Source organism: Thamnophis elegans, unplaced genomic scaffold, assembly GCF_009769535.1.
Source record: "Thamnophis elegans isolate rThaEle1 unplaced genomic scaffold, rThaEle1.pri scaffold_134_arrow_ctg1, whole genome shotgun sequence".
NCBI classification, from domain to species: Eukaryota; Metazoa; Chordata; class Lepidosauria; order Squamata; family Colubridae; genus Thamnophis; species Thamnophis elegans.
The window spans coordinates 69,869-93,777 of NW_022473604.1; the positions used below are offsets into that span (position 1 = coordinate 69,869).

A 23,909-nucleotide genomic window follows, 5' to 3' on the forward strand; every position below is an offset into this window, starting at 1 on the left:
CTAGAGGAAAGTCATTAATGTATCATTGGGGATGAGATGGCTAGTTATACATTTTTTTGAGTACTTTTTTTTCCACACCTGAACTCATTCTCTACCATCTGTTTCTCTCTCTCTCTCTCTCTCTCTCTCTCTCTCTCTCTGCCTCTCTCTCTCTCTGTCTCTTTCTCTGTTTCTCTTTCCCTCTGTGTCTCTCTCTATCTCTTTCTGCCTCTCTCTGTTGTGTCTATCTCTCTGTTGTATCTATCTCTCTGCCTCTCTGCCTCTCTCTCTCTCTCTCTTTCTCTCTTTCTCTCTCTGCCTCTCTCTCTCTGCCTCTCTCTGTCTCTCTCTGTGTGTTTCTCTTTCCCTCTGTGTCTCTCTCTATCTCTTTCTCTGTTGTGTCTATCTTTCTGCCTCTCTGTCTCCCTCTGTCTCTCTGTCTCTTTCTCTCTCTTTCTCTCTCTCTGTCTCTCTGCCTCTCTCTCTCTCCCTCCATCTGTTTCTTTCTCCCTGTGTCTCTCTGTGTCTCTCTGTGTGTCTCTCTCTCTGTTTCTCTTTGTGTATCTCTGTCTCTCTCTGCCTCTCTCTCTCTTTCTCTGTCTCTCTGTCTCTCTCTGTTTCTCTTTCCCTCTGTCTCTCTCTCTATCTCTTTCTGCCTCTCTCTGTTGTGACTATCTCTCTGCCTCTATCTATCTCTGCCTCTCTCTGCCTCTTTCTCTCTCTGCCTCTCTCTGCCTCTCCCTCTGTCTCTGTCTCTCTGTCTCTCTCTGTTTCTCTTTCCCTCTGTGTCTCTCTCTATCTCTTTCTGCCTCTCTCTGTTGTGTCTATCTCTCTGTTGTATCTATCTCTCTGCCTCTCTCTCTCTCTCTCTCTTTCTCTCTCTCTCTCTGCCTCTCTCTCTCTGCCTCTCTCTGTCTCTCTTTGTGTGTTTCTCTTTCCCTCTGTGTTTCTCTCTATCTCTTTCTCTGTTGTGTCTATCTTTCTGCCTCTCTGTCTCCCTCTGTCTCTCTGTCTCTTTCTCTCTCTTTCTCTCTCTCTGTCTCTCTGCCTCTCTCTCTCTCTCCCTCCATCTGTTTCTTTCTCCCTCTGTGTCTCTGTGTGTCTCTCTCTCTGTTTCTCTTTGTGTATCTGTCTCTCTCTGCCTCTCTCTCTCTTTCTCTGTCTCTCTGTCTCTCTCTGTTTCTCTTTCCCTCTGTCTCTCTCTCTATCTCTTTCTGCCTCTCTCTGTTGTGACTATCTCTCTGCCTCTGTCTATCTCTGCCTGTCTCTGCCTCTTTCTCTCTCTTTCTCTCTCTGTCTCTCTCTGCCCCTCCTCTCTGCTATAAACTTTCAAATTTTCATTAACCTTCAGTGTAGGTCTTCTGGAATTGAACCTCCCTTCTGTCGACTTAAAGGGTAATTACCTGCTAACTGCTAATGCGGCTCTGGTTTATTTCCCCCCCCCCCCATCATGAACAGTTTGAACAATAAGACACATTTGCTGTCAATGAAAGCCCAGCTTCAAAATTGACTTGAAAAGATTTTGGCATCATGGAAACTCATCCTGGTGCCTCCTTACAAACAAAACCGGTAGGTTAATCTCCTCCGAAGGTTAAAATTTGGGTTTATTCCTTTATGAAAGAGAAAAACCAACACTGATTTTTTTTCTTGCTGAAGAACACCTGCACAACTAAAGCTGTTGGCTAAATGGTTGAAGTTTTTTTAGCTGTGAGTTATATGTGTAGATAGATAGAGGGTAGATGATAGATAGATAGATAGATAGATAGATAGATAGATAGATAGATAGATAGATAGATAGATAGATATAGGTATGTATGTATGTATGTATGTATGTATGTATGTATGTATGTATGTATGTATGTCGAGAGAGAGAGAGAGAGAGAGAGAGAGAGAGAGAGAGAATAGGTAGGTAGATATAGATGGATGAATGGATGATAAGTAGATGATAGGTAGGTAGGTAGGTAGGTATAGATGGAGGGAAGAGGGGATGATAGGTAGATGATAAGTAGGTAGGTAGGTAGATAATAGATAGGTAGGTAGGTAGGTAGGTAGGTAGATGATAGATAGATGATAGATAGATAGATAGATAGATAGATAGATAGATAGATAGATAGATAGATAGATAGATAGATAGCAATAGCAATAGCAATAGCAATAGCACTTAGACATATACTGCTTTACAGTGCTTTACTGTCTTCTCTAAGCGGTTTACAAAGTTAGCCTCTTGCCCCCAACAATTTGGGTCCTCATTTTACCCACCTTGGAAGGCTGAGTCAACCTTGAGCCTGGTGAGATTTGAACTGCCTCATTGCAGGCAGCAGAAGTAGCCTGCAGTACTGCACTCCAACCACTGCGCCACTGGGGCTCTTGCTAATTGCAAAAGCTGCCCTTGAAGTCCATACATCTTAAAACTTGCCAGGAATGAGGATGGACTATATTCCAACTTGGGAAGCAAAATGTGAATTTTGCTTTGGTTTTTCTAACCTGATTGCAGCCATTTTTGTTCCCCCATTTAAAAGGTGTATAATCCTCCTTGGGTTTGTATTTTGATCTGCTTTTCCTAATATGTGCAGGACTTACAAGCAATTTCCCTGGTACAATGCAGTTTGCGTGTTATTGGCACAAGCGGGCAAAGTTGTAGATTTCTATTGAAGAGCCGAGGTGGCTCCAAACAAATTTGTCCCTTATTCTTATTAGACTTCTACAAGAAAATGTCCCCCCTAGTTGTTTTCCTACACTGCGCCCGGCACTCCGTTCAGAGGCCTGTGCAAATTCTGAGAAGTTTGCCGAATATCATTAAGTAAGCGCTTGACTCCGGTCTCTTGGAGGTGTGTGTGTTGTCTCAACTTTGAAATTTGTATTTCATTGTGAGTCTTCCCGAGTAACTTAGAGCCATTGTATCAGTTTGACATTTTAGTTGGGGGAAGTAAATAAGATAAATGGTGACACGGAGACACCCTCGGGGTGTGTGCACATGTTAATATTAATGTCTCCATGTCTCAGGAGAGCTGTTGGCACCACATACCACGCATTCATCAGCAACATCCTGTGCAGAATTTTGACAACCCAAGGAGCAAGTAGATTAAAAGTGCTCCAAAGATTCTGCATATTTCTTGCCCAGAAAGTATTGTTGGCATTCGTTCGTTTCCCATCTCTGTTGGTTTTGCTACAAGATCTGCAATGAATAAAACATGGACACAAACACACACACATACACACACATTGGTTTGCAACTTGCCCAACACATACACCTTTTTTATATGTGCATTTGTAGCCAATGACTCTATTTTCTACTTATTATTGGGTTTGATGCACCACCTTTCTTTCCATTGGATAATCAGGACAGTATTATGACAGTAACGAAACTGAAAAATATAGATAACCGTCCATTAAGCACCATTTGTATCTAGGTAAAAAGGAAACAGAAATGCATCACAATGCTCAGGAAGCTGCGTACTCATGGGAGAGTGCTTAGTTTTTCTTTTGTGATGCCAATTCTTACCCCTGAAAAATTGGGATACATTAAACAGAATCAAAGCATCCTTCGGTGATGCATGAAAGCAGCCGTGTCCTCTAGAAAGTTTGCACAGCTGCTTCAAAGGATGACATTAACACCAGCAAAACTTTGTTCTGTGATTCGTGAAAGCATCTGTGTCCTCTAGATGATCACCACAGCTGTTTCAAAGTTTTTCATCAGCATAAGCAAAGCATCCTTCTGTGAGTCATGAAAGCAGCTGTGTCCTCTCGAAAGTCTGCCAAGCTGTTTCAAAAGTTTTCATTAGCATAAGCAAAGCATCCTTCTGTGACTCATGAAGGCATCTGTGTCCTCCAGAGGGTCATCAAAGCCTTTTCAAAGGTTTTCATTAGCATAAGCAAAGCATCCTTCTGGGAATCATGAAAGCAGCTTTGTCCCCTAGAAAGTCTGCCCAGCTGCTTCAAAGGTTGACATTAGGACCAGCAAAGCTGGTCCTTTTGTGGTGCATTAAAGCAGCTGTGTCCTCTAGAAAGTTTGCACACCAGCTTCAAAGGTTGTCCTGGGTTGTGGGTGTATATGAAGCCCCACAGAAAAGCTTCCCTTCTGTGCACACCCAAGGTGGGACACACCTTGGAAACAAATGCACAACTTTCCTAAAACATGTGGCTGCTTTTAATACATCAAGGAAAGGAGATGTGATCTCATTAATGCTCTGAAAAGCAATTATTTAGCCCTACAAATCTTCAGTTCCCTTTTTCACAGTCTTCTCCATCAACTTCACTTAAAATAATGAAACATGGCTGCCCCTACTGACATTCGTGGGGTCCTTGGTGCTCTCTGAGTTTGGTTCTTTTCTTGCACAATCAATACTTCCACTCAAAAATCAGCTGGCTGGCGGGAGGTGCGTGTGCATGTGTGGAGGAGCTGAGCTTGGGGCCACAGCTCACGTGCCAGGTGACATGGCTCTGCTCCCTTCTAGCACTGGTGATGTTACCTAGTTGGATAATGAAATGTCTGCAAGAAAACAACCAAGCTCATTTCAACCCTAAACTGCAAATTCTCTCTTCTTTTGGTGCCCCAGAAATCAATACCTTTTCAATCAGTATATTAGCACCAAATGCAGGGGATCGGGACTTGGTTCTGAGCCCAAAACTGGTCTGCACTTTTCTTAGGTTTTAAAATGTTATTTATGTTACACTGCTGGGTGTATCTTTATTTAAGATTAGCAGTATATTTTACCGGGACACTTCATATATACCCAACCATGTTCCTGCTTGCAAAAGGAAGAAGAGGAAACTATTCTCTCCTCTTCCTTTCATTTTCTGGGAGAATAATTCAAATACAGTGGTACCTGGGTACTCGTCCTTAATTGGTTCTGGGAGGTGCGACAAGTACTAAAAAGGATGAATACCAAACAAACCACATGACGTACCATGAGGCCGGGGGTGCTACCTATCCCTTTTCCTTCCTCTCGGCCCTTCCCAATGTGACCAGCTTCCTGTCTCTCCTCTGCAACTGTCCCCACTTCCTTTTGCAGCGTGTCAGGTACCAAACAAACAATGAGTATCAGGGCAACATTTTCGCATCGAAATGTGTTGAGTATCAAGTTGGATGGGTTTTGAAGCCGTTGAGTACCAAGTACCACTGTATTTTTTTTTAAAAAAGATGAAACTGAAGCCCCACCCTAGAATTTTGTAATCAAGGAAGCTATTTTTACAGTTTGTTTTTCCATTAAAAGGAAAACCTTTTGCATTTGGTAAATATATCAAAGGTCCTTGCTGTAGATGGAAATTGCTAGAGAAATATGCTGGCTCCTCAAAATAGCTTCCAGTTTTATGATCCATAATTAGAAGAAAAATAAGATGGAAAATTCAGTGATGGATATAGAAAGTTGTAGCCTTGGCTTCTCTTAACAATCCAACTAAGGGTTTAATCCTCTGAAGTCATTAGTTTTACAATATCTCATCTTCTTCTGGCCATCTTATGTCACAGTCATCAGCTGTGCGCAGAAAGCACAGGATGTAATTTGGAAGCAAACGTTAATTTAGAAAGGAAGGGAGGTTTAATGTTTAGCATAAACTGAATTAGAAATGATAGAGTTTGGTTTACGATTAAAGCAACATTTCAACCAGTGGTGGGTTCCAGGTGGTATGCCCTGATACGGGTGTACCTGTGGTAGCTGGCAGCAGCAGCCACTATACTGGAACAATGGCTCATTTGGCTCACCCACCGGTGTTCCTTACCACTTTCCGAGGGAAACAGACCAATTGCACACACGTGCACATCGTACGGCACCTGCGTGACCTCCGTCAAGCAGCTGAGTGTCACAGGGCAATGGCCATGCACGTGTGTCCACAGTGCAAGTGTCCACCAAGGATGCCTACTCCTATTGTAGCATACCGGTTGTGACGGGATCCAGAACCCACCTCTGATTTGAACCCCTGAACATGGGGGTTCGTGGGCAGAACACATGATGAAATGCGAGCTACAGCATTGTGGCATAAACCCCTGTCCTTTGGTGATGCAAATTCTGCTCCGTCACTGGAGGTTTTCAGGAAGACACTGGACAACCATTTGTCCAGAATGGTATAGAACAGGGGTGTCAAGGCCCACAGGCTAGATCCAGTGCCCAGGGCGCTTAGATCTGGCATCCGGAGCTGACCTGGAAACAGCAAAAGATCACCCCGCAGTGCCACTGCCAGCAAAAACGGAGCTAGGGAGCACGGCATGTTTTTGGACCTTTTTTCCAGGCCATTTTTTGGGGTCCGTGTTCAGATTTGTTAAACCCAAAGACCAGCTGGTTGGCACATGCAGATGCACCGGCCAGCTGGTCTTCGGGTGTCTGGAGCTGTGGTGCCCAAGCCTGCATGCGTGTTCTGAGTTGGGCACTTGGTGCTGAAAAGGTTCGCCATCCCTGGCATAGGGTCTCCTGCTTGTGGAGGGGGTCTGGACTAGGCGCTCTCCAAGGTCCCTTCCAGCTCTGTTCCAATTCTGATCTTCTCCACAAGCCGGTGACAAAGATAAATGCTTCAGCTGATATCCCGCTCCTGCTGTCGAGCTATCCATTCAATAGAATATGGTATAACAAAAATAGCAGGCAAACGATACCCTGTTACCAAGGGACCAGCATCATCAGTCTGCTGTGGAAAGGCTTAGATGAGGTTCCATTAATCTCCTTCGGTCCTGCGCTATAAATAGGAGCTGAAAGGAGACAGGACTGCTTAAAACAAATAATTAAATAACCAGGCCTGGAAGTAAACTTTCTTATCAGCTAAATTGTCTATCACTGGATGTTCCACTCCGGGCAGTTGTAAGGTTTGTCAAACTACGTTGGACAGAGGTTCAAGGGACCCTCAAGGTAAGACCCACCACTGAGCCCCCCAAAAAATTGTTGCTGAGTGAGACATGAGTTACGGCTGGATTTTACGAACTCCCTTGCCACAGTTGTTAACTGAACTGTTGCAACTGTTTTTTTAAATATATTTTTATTCTTTTTAAACAAAACAACACATACAAAACAAGAGCAAGAAAAGAAAAACTTTCCTCCATTTCATCAAGCACGTCGTTTGGTTACAAGTTTTTGTGCATCAATTCTTAAGATTAAGAATAACATCACTGGTTTTGCATTAAACATAAGTGAATATTTTGCTGTCATTGAGCATGATGTGTTCGAATTACCATTAATATTCTTTCATTTGTAACAATCTTTATTTCCTTGGATTCATAATTATCTATCAAATAACAATGAGTCTTTCAAGTATTATAATATCACCTATCTCCAAGGGGAAAAAGCGGAGATTAGAACAAAGAATTCCCATTAAATTATAATATTCATTCATATTTTCAATTGACCATAATGTCACCAATCATCCAGAGTTCCAAAAATAGTTGTTACAACTGTTAGTTAGTAACACAGTTGTTAAGTCAGTCAGGCTTCCCCCGTTGATTTTGCATGTAGCAAGGTCTCAAAAAATAAAAAACACCTCATCCCAGGACACTGCAAACGGTCATAAATATGAGTCACTTGGCAAGCATCTAAATTTTTTTTGGGGGGGGGGATCATGTGGGTATGGGGTCCCAAGTGTGCAAAATGCTCATAAATCACTTTTTCAGAGATTTCGTAACACGCTTCAGCAGAACAGGTACTAAAATTGGAATGATACAGAGAAGAGTAGCTTTCAACAGTCGCTAAATGAATGGTTATAAGTCGAGGACTGCCCGTATGTGGTTAGTTGGACTTCACTGCTGGTTCTTGCTTTATCTGGCCAGTTTCAGGAGGGTGATTTCTTGGGTGGGAGAATGAACCGATGAAAAGGGGTGGGAATTCCGAAGACAAAGCTTTGGATCGTCAATAGTTAGTAACTGTGAGGGGGATCTTGGAGTCCTAGTGGACAACCATTTAAATAGGAGCCAGCTGTGTGCAGCAGCTGCCAAAAAAGCCAACACAGTTCTAGGCTGCATCAATAGATGAAGAGAATCAAGATCACATGAAGTGTTGATGCCACTTTATAATGCCTTGGTAAAGCCACACTTGGAATAGTGCATTAAGTTTTGGTCGCCACGATGTAGAAAAGATGTGGAGACTCTAGAAAGAATGCAGAGAAGAGCCACAAAAATGATTAGGGGACTGGAGGCTAAAACATATGAAGAATCATTGCAGGAACTGGGCATGGCTAGTCTAGTGAAGAGAAGAATTAGGGGTGACATGATAGAAATATTCCAGTATTTGAGGGGCTGCCACAGAGAAGAGGGAGTCAAGCAGAGGTAGTATATTCAGCAGGTTCTGACCAGTTCTAGAGAACTGGTAGTAGAAATTTTGTGAGGTTTGGAGAACTGGTAAATACCACCTCGGATTTGTTCCGCCCCATTTATTCTCTGCCTCTCGAGTCCCAGCTGATCGGGAGGGAATGGGGATTTTGTAGTATCCTTCCCCTGCCACGCCCACCAAGCAATACCTACCAAGCAATGCCACGCCCACCAAGCCACACCCACAGAACCGGTAGTAAAAAAAATTTGAATCCCACCACTCGAGACAAGCTATTCTCTTGAGCCAAGGTGGCGCAGTGGTTAAATGCAGCACTGCAGGCTACTGCTAGATCAGCAGTTCAGCGGTTCAAATCTCACCGGCTCAGGGTTGACTCAGCCTTCCATCCTTCCGAGGTGGGTAAAATGAGGACCCAGATTGTTGGGGGCAATATGCTGACTCTCTGTAAACCGCTTAGAGAGGGCTGAAAGCCCTATGAAGCGGTATATAAGTCTACTGCTATTCTCCAAAGCACCTGAAGGCAGGACAAGAAGCAACAGATGGAAACTAATCAAGGAGAGAAGCAACTTAGAACTGAGAAGAAATTTCCTGACAGCGAGAACAATTAGTCAGTGGAACAATTTGTCTTCAGAAGTTGAGAGCGCTCCAAGAATGGAAGTTTTTAAGAAGATGTTGGATAACCATTTGTCTGAAATGGTAGAGGGTCTCCTGCTTGAGCAGGCGGTTGGAGTAGAGGACCTCCAAGGTCCCTTTCAACTCTGTTATTCTGTAGTTTCAGCCTCATAGTCATCAGAATAATTTAATTTATCCGTGCAATCTTGGTGGGGTTTCCCCCCCCCCTTTTAGCTCTGCCTTCACCTTCTAAAATGTAGCTGAGTTAGAGGAAGGAGGTTTACGAGAGTAAGGCTGGATCAAGCTAAGAGCATTATGCTTCTTGTATTTTAATGGGTCTCCAGAGGAATCAGAAAGCACCGATTTGAGGAAAAGTCTGCGAGACAGTAAGATAAGTTGGCTGGGAAAGCGAAATCCCAGGGAACGATGAACTGAGACAGAAAAAAAATGTTTTCTGAAATATCAAGGGCTTGCTTTAATTATCTTATAATGTTTGGGGAAGATTACGATTCAGGAAAAAATGTGCAGGAGAGCTGAACATCGGCTGGGCAGAGTCTTTCCATGCAGGAAGAACCATGGCGTGAACCTTTGGGCCTCATTTTCAGATTATTATTATTATTATTATTATCGTGATTGGAGCTGGGAATACAGCGAGATTTAAATTAATTGAATTAATTTATTATGCTGCCATCAGAATTGAAAGAGTAGGATGGTATTAAGGCCCTCATCATACCAAGATCGCCTGTGGGGATGAGACAGATAGAAAAATGGATAAAGCAGTGTTTGCTAATTCAGTTTGCTCTTGCACAGATTCTGAATCTACCCTCCATAAAAGGATCCCTGGGCTTTGGGGGAAGACTTACTGAGTTCATTTAACAAACAAGGTTCTTCTCAATCTCTTCTTATTTCCATTTTCCGGAACAGGTTTGGAGTCACTACAAGCATAGGTGTGACTTCCTCTGATCATCACCTAGTGAACAAAGCTGGAAATGGATAATTTGCAAGTTTAAATACTCAGCGCCCAAATGAAGCACCTGTATACAAAGGTCTTGTTGTGGCCCGCCAGATTCGAACAGTGAGGAGATTGAGGAGGAACATGGGCCAGTCCTGGAGTCTGGGGAAGGCTCTGATGAGGGCTCTGTGTCAGAGGCAGAGTGGGGGCCAGGGCCGTATGCTAGTTATCAGCTGCCTTCAGAGTCAGATATCAGTAAGGCAGAAGAACAGGTGGAGCCTCTTCCCAGTGTGCACATGCACAGTTGCCAGAAGAAGGGAGCAGCTAAAGAACAGGGGCCGACTTGGGAGTAAGGCCACAGGTGGACAATGAATGGCCTCTCCCAGAGGAAATAAAAGAGGAGTGAAAGGGGAGGGGAGTTTGAAGAAAACAATTAATTCGCTTAATTGGTTCGTGACTCTCCGAGACTCCTTGCCAAGTTTTGCAGAGATCAGACTGGCAGCTCTGCAAGCCAGATAAGGTCTGTGACTGTAAAACCTCCCTTGAAAGATTTTGCTGGATGTGAATGAGCAGATTTCACAGTAAATTAATAAAAGGGGTTGCACACCTTTCTGATCGACAAGCTCAGTGTCTTAGCCACTGAGCCACCATGTCCCTTTTAATGTGTCTACTGATGGCCAATTTGTTTAAATGACAATTATCCAGGAATCCCCTAGTGGATTTGGATTTGTCCATCTTCTGCTTTCCTTTCCCAAAAAGGCTCAAGTCAAGTGAAGTTTCAATTGTGCTGTTGGTTAGAATGCAGTAGTGCAGGCAAATTGTGCCAACTGCTAGCAGCTCGATTCTCAATAGCTCAAGGTTGACTCAGCCTTCAATCCTTCCGAGGTGGGTCAAATGAGGACCCAGATTGTTGAGGGCAAGAGGCTGACTCTGTTAACTGCTTAGAGAGGGCTGTAAAACACTACGAAGCAGTATATAAGTCTAAGTGCTATTTCTATTTCTATTTCATTTATTCCTTCTTCCTTCCTTCCTTCCTTTCTTCCTTCCTTCCTTTCTCACTGAGCTGCGGTGGCATAGTGGTTAGAGTGCATTGATTTATCTCTCCCCCCCTGACTTCCTTCAGCAAAATCCAGATTCAGCATCTGGAAAAGAAGACATTAGGGCAGAGGACAGCCATTAGAAAGAGTAAAAACTCAGGATAAAACATCCTGAGCGCCTGGAGAACAGAGGAAACAAAAATCTGCCAAATAAAGATAAAACAAAAATGCCCCCTTAATTCTGACTCCCAGTAAGCAAGATATTTAAAATGGTACTTCTGTTTTAAATTCCATTATCAAAACGTGATCATTTCCCCTCCACTAACTCGCTAGGATTTGAAAGCCCTTAAAAAGTCAAGTTATCATTTTTGGCTCTTTCTAAATGGATTTCTTCCCGGCAGGAAGTTCTTGACTTTCAACTGGTTACTTAGCAACCATTTGAAGAAGTTATTATGGACTGCCCCAAAGGAACTTATGACTAAAATTCCAAAGTTGCAATAGCAGTCTCCCCTTGTGGTCGCGTGGTCACGATTTACAATGGGTTTTTTTTGCCAAAATTGGCATTCACTTCCTGCAAAAATGTCCTATAATTAACAATGGGTTGATCTTCATGGCTATGGATTCACTTAATGACCATATTCATTTACTTAATGAGCACAACCAAAAAAAGGTCATGAGTCATGATTATTGGGAAGGGCCCACAAAGGCCCATCCATAGGTTGGCTGCTTCCGGTTTGGACCAGTTCGGACGAATGAACGAACCAGTAGTTGCAACCAGCGGCTGGGCCCACCACCGCCAGGTGCTATCCCATCTTATATAATTGCCGTATGTTTGAAGCCGTGTGTATGTGATGCAGGCACTCGTGAGATCAAAGGCAGCGTGTGCACACATCAGGGGTGGGTTCCTGCCAGTTCTAACCTCTTCTATAGAAAAAGTTCCACAAATCTACCATGCTGTTTAGAACCGGTTCCAGCTCCCTCCCCCCGCCCGTCCACACCACGCTTGCCCTGCCCACTGCTCACTGATTGGCTGGCTCACCAATCACCCTGCCCACCTCTAAGAGTTTTATCTAAACCTTAAAGTCTTAAAGCTGTCAAGTTTGAACACCATTGGGGTGCAAGGGTCTTGTAAATGGACAGCTTTAAGACTTGCACACTTCAATGCCAGAGTTACTAAGCCAATATGACTGGAGGAGGAATTCTGGGAGTTGAAGTCCACAAGTCTTAAAGCTGTCAAGTTTGAACACCCCTGGGGTTTTTTTTCTAAAGGGTTAGGGGTGCAAGGGTCTTGTAACTTGACAGCTTTAAGACTTGCACGCTTCAAATGCCAGAGTTTCTGAACCAACGTTTTGGTTGCTAAGCAAGAGCGTTGTTAAGTGAGTTTCACTACATTTTACATGCTGGCCACGCCCACCCAGTCACATGTCTGCCAAGCCACTCCCACTGTCACATGGCTGGCAAGCCACTCCCCACCTGGTCACATGGCTGGCAAGCCACTCCCCACCTGGTCACATGGCTGGCAAGCCACTCCCACAAAGTAGGCCACATCTACAGAAGAGGTTCCAAAAAAAATTTGAAACCCACCACTGGCATCTGTGCACTCACATTTTTGGTTCTGTCCGAGCCAGTTGGTTCATTATGTGACGACCACCTCTGGGCCCATGACAAATTTAAAGATTAATGAGCAGGCTCCATGGTGGTTGCAACTAAAGGACTTACCATATTTGATACTGTGATGTATGTCTCTTTAAATACAGCTATACAGCTAGTCCTTGAGTAACAACCACAATTGAGCCTAATCAAGGAAAGCACTTGAGGGCAGGACAAGAAGCAACAGGTGGAAACTAATCGAGGAGAGAAGCAACTTGAGGACTGAGGAGAAATCTCCTGACAGTTGGAACAATTCATCAGTGGAACCACTTGACTCCAGAAGTTGTAAATGCTCCAATAGGGGGAGTTTTTAAGAAGATGTTGGATAGCCATTTGTCTGAAGTGGTGTAGGGTTTCCTGCCTAGGCAGGGGGTTAGACTGGAAGACCTCCAAGGTCCCTTCCAACTCTGTTATTCTATTCTATTCTATTCTATTCTATTCTATTCTATTCTATTCTATTCTATTCTATTCTATTCTATTCTATTCTATTCTATTCTATTCTATTCTAATTCTATTATGTCCTGTCCTGTCCTGTCCTGTCCTGTCCTGTCCTGTCCTATCCTATCCTATCCTATCCTATCCTATCCTATCCTATCCTATCCTATCCTATCCTATCCTATTCCACCTAGAACTAAGAAGAAATTTCCTGACATTTAGAACAATCAATCAGTGGAACGGCTTGCCTCCAGATGTTGTGGGTGTTCCATCGCTGGAGAGCTTTTAAGAAGAGATTGGACAATGTTTTTTGTGAAATGGGATAGAGCAGTGATGGCTAAGCTTTTTCCCATTGCTTGCCAAAAGCGGGGGGGGGGGAGCACAAGGCAGTTGTGCGTGGGCGTGCCCACACCCATAATTCTATATGCATCTCACACACACACACACACGCTTTTGGCATGCGATGGACCCGTTTTTCACCTTCCCCAGGCTCCAGAGGCTTTCTAGGAGCTTGGGGAGGATGAAAACGGCCTCCGGAGGCTTCCGGAGGCTTCCCTGAAGCTTTCAGAGGGGAAAAAATGGCCGTACGGGCAATCCGGAGGTTCAGGAATTGACTTCTGGTTTGCCCATAGAGACATTTTTCTCCCACCGGAGGCTTCAGGGGGCTCCCTCTGGTGGGAGAAAAATGGCCCAATGTGCAAACCGGAAGTCTGTTCCTGAACTTCCGGTTTATGAGTTGGGTTGATTTTCACTCTCCGTGGAAGCCTCCGAAGGGCGGAAAAAGGCCGAAAATGAAGGACGAAGTCAGCTGGCCAGTGTACGACCTAACAAATGGCAATGCCTCATGTTCCCTAACAAATGACTCCATGTGCCACAGATTCGCCATCATGGGGAGAGGGTTTCCTGCTTGAGCAGGGTGTTGGAAAAGAAAGAAAGACAGACAGACAGACAGACAGAGAGGGACAGAGAGAGAGAGACAGAGAGGGAGAGGGAGGAAGAGATAGAGAGAGACAGATACACACACAGAGAGAAGCAATTTATTATTATCTTCTTCCAATATTTTTCCTTTTATTGCTGTTTTTCCGTATATCCTACAGATCTGACATTTTCTGATGGTATCCCAACTCAAGAACCAATCCTGCTTATCTTTGGAAATAAACCAAGATAAGCTTGATATTTCTACAGGCTGTCTTCGGTCTTCCAATTATTTGATCCCAAGCTATTTGGGGCCTTAAAAATCCCCCCAACTCTTCTGATGTACATTTCTTATTTCAACCCGTCTGCTTCCTCCCTCTGAAACAGAAGTGTTATAGACAGCATGGGAATCATCGTTGGATCTATGTCCTTATTTTAATTCACTTACTTTCCCTATCAATATTTTATTCTCATCATAAATATTTGAGCCTGTAAGCTTTCCTTTAGCATTTACAGACCAGACTAGAATATGATGAATAATTTAGGAGCAGAAGTACAAGCTGGCACATAGAGATGGTTATTAAAGGGAATATAATTTGACTTGCAGGCAATTCTCTGCATTTTCTGTGTCTCGTTTGCTCTCCGTGTTTTCTGATCCTATCCCTTTGGTATCACAACGGTTGAAATTCAAGCGAAGCAAAATAGCATAAGGCCAAATGTACGTTTCTGGAACTGTAGTATTTAGAAATTTCATCCTGGGATGGACATTGGCTTAAGGGAATTGTTGAATCGGGTGAATGAAGGCACACTCAGGCTTCAGAGTAACAAACAGCTCTTTATTGGTACAAGTCAACTATGCACAATCCAGAAAAGGTTCAGTCTGACAGCAGCCCTTTTAAAGGGATCTGTCAGACCCTTCGCCCAATCAGATTGAATCTCTGTTCCCACCGGAACAGAGGACCTTGATGTAAACCAGTGGTGAGATTCAAATAATTTAACAACCAGTTCTCTGTCCTAAAACCAGCTGGGTAAGCGTGGCTTGATGGTCATGTGACTGGGTGGGCATGGCCAACTCAATGTCACTCACGTTGATGGGCACTTCACCTTAGCTGTTACAATATAATAAGGGTTAACTGAAGAGGGAGCTTCTGTAAGGAGGGCAATAAAGATTAGGCTAGAAACAACACCAGAATGTTTCCTGCCTGACTTGCTTTGCAGGATTAGCCCTGTAAAGTGAAAAAAAATAAAAGGAGATTTCTTCCAACAACCGGTTCTCCAAACTGCTTAGAAAGTTACCAACCGGTTCTCCAGAATAGGTGCGGACTGGCTGAATTCCACCACTGGTGTAAACCATTACCAATATTTCTGGTATCTAACAGGAATCCTCATGTTATGACTACAATCGGGGCCAGAAATTCTAAGGAAGAATTGGTTGTTATGCCCGATTTTAAGACTTTATTTTGCCATGGTTGTTAAGTAGATCAATGCAGATGTTAAGTGAATCCTGTGGTCATTGAATGAAGCCAGCTTCCCGCAATTACTTTGCTTCTCAGAGGCTGGCTGGGAAGATTGCAAATGGCAATGACTTGAACCCGGGATGCTGCCTTACTCATAAAGTAAAGGTTCCCCTCGCACATATGTGCTAGTCGTTCCTGACTCTAGGAGGCGGTGCTCATCTCCGTTTCAAAGCATAAGAGCCATCCCTGTCCAAAGACCTCTCCGTGGTCATGTGGCCGGCATGACTCAATGCCTAAGGCGCATGCACTGTGGTTCCTATTTTTCTACCTGCATTTTTTACGTGCTTTCGAACAGCTAGGATGACAGAAGCTGGGACAAGTAACGGGAGCTCCCTCCGTTACACGGCGCTAGGGATTTGAACCGACAATCTGCCGATCTTTTTCATCGACAAGCTCAGTGCCTTGGCCACTGAGCCACCGCGTCTCATCTAGAGGTGGTTGCTACCAGCATATTTTTTTTGCTTAGAACTAAGGAGAAATTTCCTGACAGTTAGAACAATTAATCAGTGGAACAACTTGCCTCCAGAAGTTGTGAATACTCCAACACTGGAAGTTTTTAAGAATATATTAGATAACCCTTTGTCTGAAGTGGTGTAGGGTTTGCTGCCTAAGCAGGGGGTTGGACTAGAAGACCTTCAAGGTCCCTTCCAACTCTGTTATTCTAAATCAGTGTTTCTCAACCTTGGCGACTTTAAGTCCTGTGGACTTCAACTCCCAGAATCCCCCAGCCAGCTCTGCAGAGCTGGCTGGGGGATTCTGGGAGTTGAAGTCCACAGGGCTTAAAGTCGCCAAGGTTGAGAAACACTGTTCTAAATCATTCCCTGGTGTCTGAAACACTCTTTGTCAGTTCTTTCTTCTATCATAGTTGTTCACTGACACTGATAATGGGAAAAGGGCATTTCATGAATTCCTTTGATTGCAGATAAGCTTTGCTGGACTAATAGAGTCTTCACCGCAGGCTTTCATATGAATTTACCCCGTGCGCAGGAAAAAAATGATATTTTCGAAATATCTTTATGTGGGCATCTCTCTTAATCTTTGCCGCAGCCACCTATCATGGCTGCTAATTGACTCAGGCTGAACATGGTGATATTTCAGTTGCCCAGGTGTTTGCAGTTCAGTTGTAAGTTGATCTCCTTGAAAAAGTATGCCGGTATGACTCAACTGTTTTCATTTTCCCAAGTGATGCATAAAAAGCAAATTATAAAGCCAGAGTACAGTACAGTGGATAATGCTAATTGTAATTATGTCTCCTCCTTCTCCTTCTCCTTCTTCCTCCTCCTCCTCCTCCTCCTCTTCCTCTTCTCCTCCTCCTCCCTTTTCCTTCTACACTTCTTCCTCCTCCTCCTTCCTTTTCCTTCTTTTCCTCTTCTTCCTCCTCCTCCACCACTTCCTCCGTTTCGTCTTTCTCCTCCTACTTATGCTTCTTTCTCTTCTTCCTCCTCTTCTTCTTCTTCTTCTTCTTCTTCTTCTTCTTCCTCTTTGTCCTCCTCCTCCTCCTTCCCTTCCTTTTTCTTCTTCTACAGTTCTTCTTCCTCCTCCTCTTCTTCCTCCTCTTCTTCCTCTTCCTTCTTTTCCTCTTCCTCCTCCTCCTCCACCACTTCCTCCTCTTGGTCTTCCTCACGTTTCTTCCTCTTCTTCTTCCTCCTCCTCTTTCTCCTCCTCCTCCTTTTCCCCCATCTCCTTTTCTTCCTCCTTCTCTTCCTCCTGTTCATCTTCCTCCTCCTTCTCCTCTTCTTTCTCCTCCTCCTCCTCCTCTTCTTCCTCCTCCTCTTTTTTCCCCTCCATTCTTTTTATTTCCTTTCCTTCTCCTTTTTTTTTTTTTACATCTTGTAGGACTAACATGTTTGATCCAAATCAATAGCAAGCTTGGCCACCTGAGGATGAATGCATCAGAGTTATTTGTGGAGAACATGTCTATAATGCATACTGATGAATAATTATGTGACTGAATTGGTAGCACAGGGGAACTAACAAGGGGAGCAGAGATGTGAGCTTCCCACTACCTCTTAACGTCACTGGAGCGCACAAACCCACAGAAACCCTTCCAAAGCATATTAAGCAAACCTAAAAACCCAACACCCAAAGGGGAAGCATAGGACTCATGTATATCCTGCCACGTAAGGACTGCAACAGCCACTTTGTAAGGAGACACTATTAGAAGTTTGGCAGAAGGCCTCTACTAATAGCAGCTGATAGTCAGAAGACATGAAGGAAATTCATTAATCTTCCCAACAAAAAGACAAATTCAATTACAATGTCAATTGGGAAAGTATTGACATTTGTGTGTGTGCCATTGAATCAGCATTGACTGCTGGCAACAGCCTGGACTAATTCCCGCAGGGGTTTTTGTTTTGTTTTTTGGCAAGATTTTCAAAAATGGTTTGCCCTTGCCTTCTTCATAGCCCTTAGATAGAGAGAGAGAAAACTGCCCCAATGTCTCCAGTCAGTCATTTTTCCTTTCTTTGGGGAGAACAAATTTCTGCTTTCATCACCTTCATTTAACAATCCCGTAATCCCCTGCAGGGTGGAGTCTGGGCAACTGAATGGAACTAGCTGAGTGTTTTATTGGCCGGATGCCCTTCCTGTTGCCAATGTTTTGTTCGGCAGATAAATTCTCAGGGTGTCCAGAGAAAGGAACATCTGCCTCTACCAAGGATTGAACTCGCAGCCTCCTGATTGTGAGGGAAGAGCTCCACCTCTAGGCCACCGTGCCACCCCAGAACAAATTCTGTCTTGAAGAAGGAAAAAACAAAACAACTGGGAGATTGAATGTGTTGTGGTCCGCCAGCGGTCAGAGGAGATGGCAGCAGATTGGGACAGTGAGGAGGTTGGGGAGGAACATGGGCCAGTCCTGGAGTCTGGGGAAGGCTCTGATGAGGGCTCTGTGTCGGAGGCAGAGAGGGGGCCAGGGCCATCGGATAGTTATCAACTGCCTTCAGAGTCGGACATCAGTGAGGCAGAAGAACAGCTGGAGGCTGTTCCCAGTGCGCGCATGCGCAGAGCTGCCAGGAAAAGGGAACAGCTAAGGAACAAGGGACGACTCAGGAGTAAGGCCACGGGTGGACTGTGAATGGCCCCTCCCAGAGGAAATAAGAGGAGCAAAAGGGGAGTGGAGTTTGCAGGAGACAATTGGTTCGTTTAATTGGCCAGTGATTGTCCCAGACTCTCTACCAAGTTTTGCAGAGATTGTCCTGGCAGCTCTCCAAGCCAGATAAGGTCTGTGACTGTAAATCCTCCCTTGAAAGACTTTGCTGGATGGGAATGAGAAGAATTCACAGTAAATTAATAAAAGGGTTTTTTGTCGGGACAAGGAGTTTGCTTCATGCTCTTGGGCAGCCTGGGTTAGAAAAGAATGGCAGAAAAGTTAGACCTCTGGGGACAGGCCTCAATTGATAACGTATGATTCTGTCGGAGATATGGCACCTCCCTGGATGAAGCCAGTGCGCAAAGTGATAATGTTGCCATTCTAGATCTTCCAGGTTTGGTGGCAAGCAAGACCTTAGCCATATCTCCCACAAGTTGATGGGAATTGAAGCATAAATAACATCCTCTGTGATGCAGGTCATCTGTTTCAAATCACAGTGAGGACACGAGAGAAACAAAATGGATTTTTCTTGCTTTAATCACCATAAACTACCCTTGGATCCTTCTTCGGTAAACATCTCTGGCTCAGCAGGGGGAATTAGACTAGAAGACCTCCAAGATCCCTTCCAATTCTGTTATTCTGAATGAGAGGGACGTTCTCACCCACATAGGTGGCAAGATTGTTGAGCTCCTTGGATTTCCTTTTTAAAGTTGTGTGTGTTTTGCAGCCCCCCCCCCCCACTTTAAATACTTTTTAAAGTATAAGTGGCCTACAACTTGTTTGGAGTCAGTTGATCTCTATAAATTTAATAAAATGGCTGAGAGAAGGGAATCCACCCTTCCTATCAAGGGGAAGTGATGAAACACGTTGTGATGCCAAATAGTGTACAAACATGTGGACTTGTGTCACACCTCCAGTGGCCCGTTTTGGGTCATCATGAGAATATTTCTAATAAAGTATTATTTTTTGACATACCCACCAATGGAAACAAAAATGAAAACACAACGAGGAAATCATAAGCACAGCAGGTTTTATTATAGGAGATCTTGTAGGACAGAAGCGCATTTTCCAGTGAGGTTGTTGTTCCATTTTTATTTTATTTGTTTAGAAGAGAGAGTGACCAGGAGTTCAGTTCAGTTCAGTTCAGTTCAGTTCAGTTCAGTTCAGTTCAGTTCATTATATTTATATGCCGCCCTTTTCCCCTGAAGGGGACTCAGGGCGGCTCACAACTCGAACCGGGGAAGGGGGATACAGACAAAAAAATTAAAAACAGCAAGCATAACAATACATAATTTAAAACACACAACAGTCATACCATTCGAGACGGGGGCAACAGCTCTTTAGTCCCAGGCCTGTCGGAACAGCCAGGTTTTGAGGGCTTTGCGGAAGGCCTGGAGGGTGGTGAGGGTTCGAATCTCCATGGGGAGTTCGTTCCAGAGGGTTGGAGCAGCCACAGAGAAGGCTCTCCTCCGGGTAGTCGCCAGTCGACGCTGGCCGGCGGATGGAATTCGGAGGAGGCCTAATCTGTGGGATCTAATCGGTCAAGTGGAGGTAATTGGCAGCAGGCGGTCTCTCAAGTACCCAGGTCCAATACAATGAAGGGCTTTATAAGTGACGACTAGCGCCTTGAAGCATATCCGGAGACCAATAGGCAGCCAGTGCAGCTCGCGGAGGATAGGTGTTACGTGGGTGAACCGAGGTACACCCACGATCGCTCGCGCGGCTGCATTCTGGACAAGCTGAAGTCTCCGAATACTCTTCAAGGGCTGCCCCATAAGAGTTGCATAAGATATGTCTGAAAGACCATCCACACAATGCCAAAGGGTATATATGGTAATTTATTTCTTATCGAATTTCTCAGTGGATGGAAAAAAACGAGACTTATCCATTTGGCACAGCCTTAGAAATAAAAGCAGAAATTGAAAGGACAGAAAATCCCTTTTTTAAAAAACAAAAAAACAAAAACAGAAATACTAAATTACCTCTCCACCTCATATAACAATATTACTGATCAAAATAGGCAGGATTTTAAACACACACAAAGACACAATTCAGAAAGTTTCCTGTGAATTGAAATATGAAAAGTCCAAAGGTTTACAGATCCGTTTTGGGGGGAAAAGATTCTTATATTGAAACAAAAAACTATAAAGAACCACACACAGTGAAGCTCAACAAATTGCACCAATCTTCCTAGTTCAAGGTAAGGATTAAAAATTCAAATTTGGGACTTTGCATTTGATAACTGCAGCTAGATTGTTGGTGGCGTAATACTGGAAGAAGGAAGATTTGTCTACTATCCAGGAATGGACATTGGAAATCACAAACTTAGCAGAGATGGCTAAAATATTTGCATATCACTAGGATAATTCAAACGAGAGATAAACGAGACTGGGAAAAATGGATTGACTATATTTAAAATAAATATGGGTCTAGGAAATTTCAGATAGCTTATGATTAAGATCAGAAATGATACAAATTGTTTATAGTTAGCCTAGCAAGGAGGAGCTAAGCTCAATTAAAGATGTTATTAATTTTCTACTTTTTCTTTAAGTATATCTTAAATTGTTTTTGTTAAAGATTTATACCTTGTATTGGTTCTGGGAAGTCAGGGTGGGGGAAGGTTGGAGGGGAGGGTAGGAGGGAGTGGAGTTTACTAAGTAGGAGGAGGGATGTTGGATGTTTGTACATGTATACTGCTATCTTTTCTTTTTTATGTATATTGAAATGGAATTATAAATACCATCAACACAAAAGAGAGTTTGCTCAGAAGCTGAAACATACCAAGTGAATTAGAGGAAGAGTGGGAAGCAGAAGAGAGAAGAAAGATAGGAGGAGAGAGGGTGAGGGGGGGTAGATGAGGTGTATAAGGAGGAGTGGTAAGGGAAGAGAGGAGAAGGAGAAAGGAAGGGGAAGTAGAGTAGAAAAGGATGATGGAGGGAAGACAGGATGTAGAAAGGGGGAGGAGAGAGTGGGGAGAAAGTGTCGGATAAGGTATAAATATGGTGTATGGAGAGCAGAAGAGCCAATAACTGGGTTTTTCTTTTTCTTTTTTCTTTGGTAGTTGATGGTAAGATGAATTGATGTAAGCACTTAATAATATAACATGATATTGACTATGTAATAGTATACATGTGATTATATGTTATGAAAATGGAAAATAAAAACTCTCTATGGATATGGAAGCATAAATACCATCAACATAGATTGGAGTTTGCTCAGAAGCGGAAATACACCAATGAGAGGAAGACTGGGAAACAGAAGAGAGAAGAAAGATGGGAAGAGAGGGATAGGAGAGAGGATAAGGAGGGAAGATGAGGAGGATAAGGAGGAGTGGAATCAGGGGTGGGTTTCAGGCGGTTCACGGTGGTCCCCGCGAACCGGTTGGTCGGCGAACCCAGAAGTAAGTAATTTCCGGGAACGCCGAAGGATCCACCCGCCCGCCCGCATTTCTTACCCGGTTTTGATGAGTTCTGCGCTTCCACGCATGCGCAGAACGCATACAGTGCCTGCGCGATCCTCCAGGAGCAGATGGAGCATCGCACAGGCGCTAGTACGCACGCGTGCACTGCGCGCGTGCACGAGGATGCCGCCGGCCCCATTCCAACCAAACCGGTTGGAACGGGGTGAGAAACCCACCCCTGTGTGGAATGTAGAGAGAGGAGAAGGAGAAAGGAAGGGGAAGTAGAGTAGGAAAGGATGATGGAGGGAAGGAAGGAGGTAGGAGAGAGGTAGAAGAAAGAGGTGTATGGAGAGCAGAAGAGCTAATAATGGGTTTTTATCTTTCTGGCCGTTGATGGCAAGAGGAACTGATGTAATTACTACTTAATACAATAGGATACTGGCTATGTAATAGTATACATGTGATTGTATGTTATGAAAATGGAAAATAAAAAAGTATATTGGAGAAAAAAAATTCAAATTTGGGTCCCTTAAGAGCATTTCCTCATAATGATAATCTATATTTTTTCTTAATGCACTGAGAGTAAAGGATGGAGGGGCGGGGGAATAGAACAAGGTACTTTTTCCGCGTAATACTGGTTAAAAATAATCTATGTTCGGTAGAAACAATAACAAGGATGCATCTTTGCAAATAAGTACTTGAAAACCAGAAAGGATCCCTTTTGCCTTGCCAATGTTTGCTATTAGGTATATTGGATGAAACTGCTACTGTTCCTTTCCTCTTGGCTTCACAGGGGTTCCGTCAGAATGTCGACTTGGGTTTCAAACTTCAGTGAGGTCCAATCCAGCAACGGGTTTGTGAAGCCACAGGCAACTGGGTCTCGTTTAACTCTTTGGCAGTCCAGACCTTTTCCCACAGGTAGAACTCAGCTATTTCTCCCACAAAGGACTGTTCCACATCAAAGCAATCCCCGTAGGAATCCTCTTCCTGCCCCAGCATCGCCATCAGATCCGGCTTGACCTCATAACTCCAGGCTGCCCCTTTCCTTGGGCAAACGCTGCCCGTCTACCCAAAGCTGGATTACCCCGGTAGCCGAATCCCGAGTGGTACCAACCGATTCCCAGGGATCGTTCTAGAAGGATGGGAAGTAAGTTTGTAAGTTTAATTTTATTTATAGGCCGCCCAATCCCGAAGGACTCCAGGCGGCTTACAGAAGGGGAGAGAAAGAAAATAAAAGAAAGTAAAAATAAAATAAGACAAGTTAAAACGACACAGATACATTCATTTCAGTCGGGGCTGGACCTCAACAATGAGGTCAACAGCCCCAGGCCTGCCGGAAAAGCCAGGTCTTGACAAGGGAAGTGGGGAAATGGCGTACTCACCACCCACTTTTCAAAACCGTGGGGATTTCGGAAGAGGAGGATCTCGTTGTCGTGGTCTCGGGAAGCCGCTGAGAAGAGGGAGAAGCTGCGGGTCAAGTCGGTGAAGAAGCAGAGACAAAGGGTCAGCTGTCACAAGTGTTGATCGAGGTTCAAGGCTTCAAGGAGGACGTAGGAGTTGGCAGAAAGCTTGGGGAACACGAGAGCCTTTCCATCCAAATCTGAGGAAGAAAGAAGGGAGAGACCATCAAAATGTGGACTTTTCAGCTCACAGAGCTAGTCAAACACACCTTGCGTGAATCCATGGTGCTGGGAAGGTGAGGTGAAAGTTTTACCATGGAATGAAGTCTTACCCGTGTTGGTCAAGGTTCCTGAGATGCAGAAGATCCCAAGAAGGACTGTATGAAGCAACGGGCGCCCCTTCATCATCGCTTCACCCAGCATCGCCACCGGTTTCTGGAGTCCGCTGCTTGAAGGGCCACGAGAGAGACGTCCTTTCTGTAGCTTGGCTGTCTTGATTGAGTTAGAGAGACGTTCTCAACGGTGTAGAAGGTTCCTCCTGCTTTTGAACAGAGTCCTCAAAACACCCTTCCAGGGTTCGTCTGCAAAGATAGCAAAGAAGCAACAAGCAAGGGAGGCAGAGCAGGGGGTTGGACTAGATGACCTCCAAGCTCCTTCCAACTCTGTTACTGTTAGGTTGAGCCC

At 44.2% G+C, this 23,909-nt stretch overlaps 1 pseudogene; it reads right to left on the reverse strand.

Annotated features, from left to right (window-relative positions):
• Positions 1-22,653: 22,653 nt before the first annotated feature.
• Positions 22,654-23,630, reverse strand: LOC116523270 (annotated as a pseudogene).
• Positions 23,631-23,909: the final 279 nt, after the last annotated feature.